The following is a 7588-nucleotide window of genomic DNA, read 5'->3' on the forward strand; positions in this document are numbered from 1 at the left end:
TCCTAACCTATCAGGCTCTCCTCTCCTCTTTCTCTTCTTCGATCTCTCAGGCAAAAAGCACTTTCTTTCAAGATAAGATCCATTCTTCGTACTCCAAAAAACGATTCTCTGTCTTCTCCACCCTCATTGACACCCCCAAGGCCCATTGCCCCTCCTCCCTTCTTCCAAGCGACTTTGTTAACTACTTTGAAAAAAAGGTTGATGATATTTGTTCTTCATTCTCCGACTCACCATTAGTCACCACTGGGTCACCACTGGGTCACCACTGGGTCACCACTGGGTCACCACTGGGTCACCACTGGGTCACCAGTCCCACCGTTCACCCACACACTATGGATGTCTGCTCGCCACCTCAAGCTCAACCTTGACAAGACTGAACTGCTTTTTCTTCCGGGAAAAGATTGTCCCACTCTTGACCTAACAATCAACATCGGCCCGTCTGTTGTTTCCCCGACTCAGACTGCAAGGAATCTGAGTGTGACCCTAGATAACAAAATGTCCTTCACTGCAAACAACGCTGCTACAACCCGCTGCTGCAGATACACTCTTAACAACATCAGGAGGATACGTCCCCTCCTGACCCAGAAAGCGACGCAGCTTCTGGTCCAGGCTCTCGTCATCTCACGCCTAGACTACTGCAACTGGCTGGCTGGTCTACCTGCATGTGCCATCCGACCTCTGTAGCTCATCCAGAATGCAGCGGCTCGTCTGGTCTTCAACCTTCCTAAATGTTCCCACACCACACCGCTCCTCCGCTCCCTTCACTGGCTTCCAGTAACTGCTAGAATCCACTTCAAGACACTGGTACTTGCGTACCATGCTGCGAATGGTTCTGGCCCTTCCTACATCCAGGACATGGTTAAACCATACACCCCAGCACGTGCACTCCGCTCTGCATCAGCCAAACGGCTCGCTGCACCCGCACTGCGAGGGGGACCCAAGTTCCCATCAGCAAAAACACGTTGGTTTGCTATCCCAACACATCCTCACTCCCAGGTCGGCCTATGTTGACGTTATGTCAAGTCCCCTGTATCAGCTTTTTCCAACGCAAGAGGGGGGCGGCTGTGTCGGCTTTTTCCAACGCAAGGAGGGCGGCCCTTAGCGTACATTTTCAACTTTCCGGGATGTCCATAGGCTTCTATATAGCTCCCTAAACGTATGTTGTAGACGACTTGAGATCGCGAGCGAATGCTACCCGCAGATCCATTCTCACAGCGTTTATCAACCTTTTTCTTATTCCATATCAAGCCACTTATTGTTTTTACTTCTTTATTTTAATTGAATAATGTAGGACTTTTGTTGCCGCCAGTTATGGGGAGAGTAGGGGCTCAGAATACTGAAATCTGTATTGTTTCATCGTTTTTTCCTTCTAATTTTGTATTCTTTTCTAAACCACACACTGTTATTTACTCAACAATAACACATAATTATCCTTGTGTTTATTTATTTGTTTGATTAATAAACACAAGTTGGAGTCCGTCAGGACTCAGGACCGAGGGTCGGAGCAGCTCATAGTAGCATTCATTAGAGAATGTTACACCCGGAAGTAAGTATTCTCTCCGCTTCGCTTGACAAACTCCGTGATAGTCCTCAGGCAACGCAATAATTTACAAACTCTTCAACTGCAACCCTAATTATATTTTAAAACATTTTAGAAGGCCTCACGAAATACTTTAATGTAAATTTAAATTTAAATGTGAAGGGATGTGGGTAATGTGGTGATTGACATTATTCACCAACGGATCTATGGGTTGGGATATTGTTCCGCACGGACATTTTAGTTAACCGGACTTCCTGTTGATGTGAAAAACGAAAACATTTAAAAATAAATAAAAATACTTTATTCCGAGTTTGCTTGCTTTTCTCTTAGGATGTCATCACATAACAGCATTGTAATACACGGTTCGGCTGCATTAAATATTACATATCTGCCGTAGTTCGCTATTTATAGCCCTGCTGAGAATACTTCTAGACAAGCAGGAAGAACTTCCGCCGAAACTGAATATGTGACGTGGATCATAAATATATCAGCAATTAAACAAAATCTTCAATTTCTCTTCACAATATAAGTCTCCTTGCAGTATCAATACTAATTCGGCTGACTTTTATATTTGATCAAATCGGTATATTGGTATATTTACACCATAACGGCACACAGCTGATAGAAAGGGACACCTGGTGGTTAAAGCAGGTTATTGAAATGTATTATTTTTATTATTAGATATTAATAGGAGACACAGACAGACAAACTAATAAGGCTTTATTTAAACATTAAAGAATACTTTAGGTTAAGGTCTTATTTTGAATAAGAAACAAGCTTTGGGGGTATACATTTTAAGCCTGACAAAGTACTAATATATTGCTTTCCTGCAATGTTAACTACTGTATGTTTAAGCACTTATTTTAACTGATATTATACATATGTATTATACTCTTATAAGATGTATGTAGATAGTATAAGAAATGTGCAGAATACGACAGTTTAATGGTGGAGGTACTGTACACACATATTGATAGATGTCTTGTAATGCACTGTTGAGGAACCTGCGACCCAAGTTTTTAATCTCGGACCTTGTCAGGTATTGTACATTCAATAAATAAAGAACACAGAATTATTAAATATAAAACACAGAATTTGTGTGATTATACTAAATGATTTACAAATAAACACCACTGCATATTTACAACTGTTACACATGCTGATGTAACGCAAATGTTTCCAACTTGGGATCAATAAAGTATATCTCATCTTAAGATGATCGATGGCTACTGCCATATTTGCAAAATTTGCCTCTGAACCTTAACAAGTGCATGTTTCAGGCTCATCAATTAACAACAGGAGGGGTCACAGACATAAGACCAGCTGTTAAATAAAGCTCTTCTGACCTTAGCTGGCATGTGGGTAATGCTGCCCATTATGGACACAAGCAATTTTCACCCATTTATTAATTATATGTTTTAAATTTAAGTGTTTCCTATCCCCTAAACCTCCAGGGATGGACACAGTTTAATACTGGCCACTTCTTATTATGGGAAATACGAAAACGTCTTTTAAAACTACAACTCCCAGTAGAGGAGTGCCATAGAGCATGTTGCGAAGGTTGCGAAACACAATAGCCAGCATGTGTAGTTCTGGGGACGGGGGGGAAGGGGTGGACCCGTTCAAATCCAGTTTTGGACAGTCTGCCGTGGTTCCATCCCATTTCAAGTGCTGTTCGACGCTCGGCACACTCTCCAATCACAGAGCTTGAGGACTATCACAGGGTTTGTCAAGCGAAGCGGAGAGAATACTTACTTCCGGGCAGAGTCCTGCATCGGGTCGGGTACCCGCGGGTAAAAAAGGTGATTCGCGGGTGGTATTTTTTCAAACGCTTTTTTCCGGGTTCGGTTCTGGGTAAAACAAAGATGATGCGGGTCGGGTCGCGGGTATTGCATAATAAATATATTAAAATAATAATAATTTAGTTTAATGTTTAAATCCTCAGACCTCTCCCCCGCGGGACCGCACATAATCATAACCTCTGCAGCGCATCAATCTGCTGCTGTGCGCGCCACATTCAAAATGGCTGAGGTGAAGCTCTCTAGCGGAGGATACAGCATTTTCAATAACACTTCCTCAACAGCGAAATCCAGCGTCTGGAGGCTTCTGGTTCCTACAGTAGATGAGGAAAGAACCAACATCCCACGCTTTTTGAGACAAATATGCAACTGCGTGTGTTAATAATTGCACGTTTTCACTGCTCATAGGCTATGCGGGTTCGGGTCGGGTTGCGGATCTTGTGCCGACGGGTCGGGTCGGGTTGCGGAACTAATTGGCAATATGTGCGGGTAGCGGGGCGGGTTCGGTATTGCACGTCGCGGGTGCGGGACGGGAGCGGGTCTTGAAAATCAGACCCGTGCAGGACTCTGCTTCCGGGTGTAATATTCTGTAAAGCAAATGAGCTGCTCCGACCCTCGGTCCTGACCATGGGAGCCTGCCTGTGCCTGCAGACCTCCACTCTCAGGACAGTTAAATAAATAAACACAAGGATAATTATGTGTTATTGTTGAGTAAATGGAGAATTGCACAGGGGAAAATAACGTATAACAGAAATAATATTGATAGCAGCATCCCTAGCAACCACCTTGGTGACAATGAAAACGTTGTATAGACACAATTTCCTGAAGTAATCTTCGTAATAACTAGCAAACTAAAGATCATGTGCATCCACTGCACACATAATCTGAAATAAAAACTCATATTTCTCGCATCAAATGACATCAAAACGCATTTGAATGGCCAAACTAACTTTAAAATAGGCATTTTACACCGAGAATAAAACGAAGTTCGGCCATGTTTCTTTTTTCTGCAGGGAGAAATTTGAAGATCACGTGACATACTGTAGACGCCAGCCATTGGAATGAATGGTGAAAAAAAACGTAGGGATCTTACAATTTCAGAGGCGTTTTTGTAGAAATACTACGCCATACGGATACATTTCTGACCTCCTGCTAAATTATGAACCATCCAGATCTCTCAGGTCTTCAGGGACTGGTCAGCTTTCTGTCCCCAGAGTCAGAACTAAACATGGTAAAGCAGCGTTCAGTTATTATGCTCCAAATATCTGGAACAAACTCCCAGAAACCTGCAGGTCCGCTACAACTCTGACTACTTTTAAATCCAGGCTGAAGACTTTTCTTTTTGTCGCTGCTTTTAATTGAACTATTCATATCTTAGACTGCACTGTAACTTTTATCCATGTACTTTTTTCTTTTAATGTTTAATTGACAGCACTTTAACTTTTATCCATGTATTTTTTCTTTTAATGTTTATTTTATTAGCTTTTCTTTTTAATGACTGATTTTAAATGCCATTTTCTTAATCTCTTTCATTTTTTGTAAAGCACTTTGAATTGCCTTGTGTTGGAAAGTGCTATATAAATTGCCTTGCCTTGCCTTGCCTTGCCTTGCCTTGCCTTGCCTTGCCTTGCCTTGCCTTGCCTTGCCTTGCCTTGCCTTGCCTTGCCTTGCCTTGCCTTGCCTTGCCTTGCCTTGCCTTGCCTTGCCTTGCCTTGCCTTGCCTTGCCTTGCCTTGCCTTGCCTTGCCTTGCCTTGCCTTGCCTTGCCTTGCCTTGCCTTGCCTTGCCTTGCCTTGCCTTGCCTTGCCTTGCCTTGCCTTGCCTTGCCTTGCCTTGCCTTGCCTTGCCTTGCCTTGCCTTGCCTTGCCTTGCCTTGCCTTGCCTTGCCACGCCTTGCCACGCCTTGCCACGCCACGTCAAACCTCAACAAACACCTGCAAAGAACACATGCTAAGGTGAAGCTACCGCACACGCTATTTGTTGTTTGTTTATATCACGCAGTCTGTTCTTCTTCTCTGTCTTCCGGTTGTTGCCTGTTTTGAATGACAAATACACACTACCGCCGCCTGCTGGTAAGGAAAGTTATTGCCACTCACGCTTGCGCAGTTTGTACGTGCTCGGCGAGTAAAGTAACGAGTAAAGTAACGAGTTACTTTATGTAGATAGTAACGAAGTAGTGTAATATATTACTTTTTTTAAAGTAATACATTTATAATTTATAATTTGTAGTTCAGGACCATGGACAATGCAGCTTCCTTGCATTGACAGTTCTCTGTGCTGAATTTCTGCTGAGTTTCCTTTGCCTCATTTTTAATGTTGTGACCTGTCTGGTTTAAATGAGTGTGTTGCTGCTTTGATGAAGCCTAATTTGATAAAGTTTCAAATTAATTTCTGAAATATTTCGTTAATAAATATTTCACGAGTAATATAGTTGTCTTTGTCACATTTTATTTGCCATTAGTAAATAATTATCCACATTTACAGATATTTTACATGATATGAGTGATAACACGTGTTATAAGGGCTATTTTGCACAATAGGTGTGCCTTGAGATTTTTACTTTTTTTTAGATTTTACTTGTCCTTTGGTGTGCCTTGGGCACAAAAAGTTTGGGAACCACTGCTCTAGGGGGTCCGGGGGCATGCCCCCCCGGGAACATTTGTTTTAACATTTTCAAGTAAAATGCTTCAATCTGGTGCACTTTGAGCAGAATTACTGGAGACTAGATCTCGGGGGTACAACTTTAAACTTTTTTTTACATTTTAATAATCAAATAAGTATGTGAATATAACTAATAACCTACCATAGCCAATAACATATAAATTTAACGTATTTTATTTGTTCATTTATATCTTACTTTATCTAGTTAACATTTATTTATTCAGCATTTTTTTTTATCTCTCCAGTTTTAAACGATATTTTTGGTTTACTGTCCTATAGTATACATTAGAATGTTTCAAACCTGTTTTTATTTATCCTAATAATTATAAAGGTGTGCCTTGGAAATATTTGTTTACATAAATTGTGACCAAACCGTTTGAGACCCACTGAGATAACTAAAGTGAACTATCTAAACACTCAGTCCTTTACCTCACTGAGCTGTAGTTATCAGCCTCAATCCAACAACGATCCGCGGTATTGATGCACGCCCTCTCTCTCTCTCTCTCTCTTGCTCACTCGGAAGCTCGCTCTTACGTTGGCTGTGAGCTGCGGGCGCCTGATAAGCCAACATCCCCCACTTTCATCACTTACAGCGCCCATCGTACAGGGCAAATGAAAATTGTAACTAGGGTGAAAAGGGTGTTACCTTGACTTAATTATGAATGTTGTTACAAAAATTAGGATTAACCAAACAGTCAAAAACGTTTTTTTCCCTCCCAGAACTACCAGCGCAGCGCACAGCCCCCCCTCAGATCTGGCGCCCTAGGCGACCGCCCTATGCCAAAAACCGGCCCTGGCCAGAAGTGGTGCAAGTATTATAAGTATAAGACAATATTCCTGTTAATCAAAAACGGTAAAATTACTCCAAAAATATGAAATCGTGTCAAATACTCCGTCAGACGGCATAGACAACTTTGTTTTCACGGAGCTCCGACGTTGAGTTGTTGTTTACGTCTGCGGCGCCATTTTGTATACGGGCCTCATGTTTTCGCGAGAATATATGTATCTTATAAGGTCAGCACCCTCTCGAAAAACCCCTGTATGGGATTTGATCCTTGTAGAACTTGTAAATAATCTCTGCTTCTGTCATTCTCCCTACAGCTCTCAGTGTTGTAGGGTGATGTAGGGTTAGGGTTATGTAACTTCTCTTGGAATATTCATGTCAACGTAAGATTTCTATCAAGTTGCTCCTCTATCAAGATCTTCTACAACATCTATAGATGGTGGGAACCACACAATTCGTTCTCCCTCCTTCTTGTGATGTGACAAATCACATTTAAAATCCCTATGACCTTCTGACGGAGACACCGCTTGCGTCACAGAGAGAATCTTTCTTGTTTAATTATCATATGTTTACATCAGCTCCCCCTCTAGACCTTTTGAGTTGCTTCAAGTTGAAGGGAAAAAATCCCACACTGTATCACAATGGCTGCATTATTACACCAAATGTAAACACGTTTTTTATTTTCTCGTAAATTCATCCTGGGATACATGCATCTTTCACAATTCTGTGTTTTGAGAGAGTTTAAAACAAATATCCGGGGTACACTCCGTCACACCACATCAGCTTTTCACAATTGACCCCCTGC

This window comes from Gymnodraco acuticeps, unplaced genomic scaffold (genome assembly GCF_902827175.1).
Source record: "Gymnodraco acuticeps unplaced genomic scaffold, fGymAcu1.1, whole genome shotgun sequence".
In the NCBI taxonomy this organism is placed as follows: Eukaryota; Metazoa; Chordata; class Actinopteri; order Perciformes; family Bathydraconidae; genus Gymnodraco; species Gymnodraco acuticeps.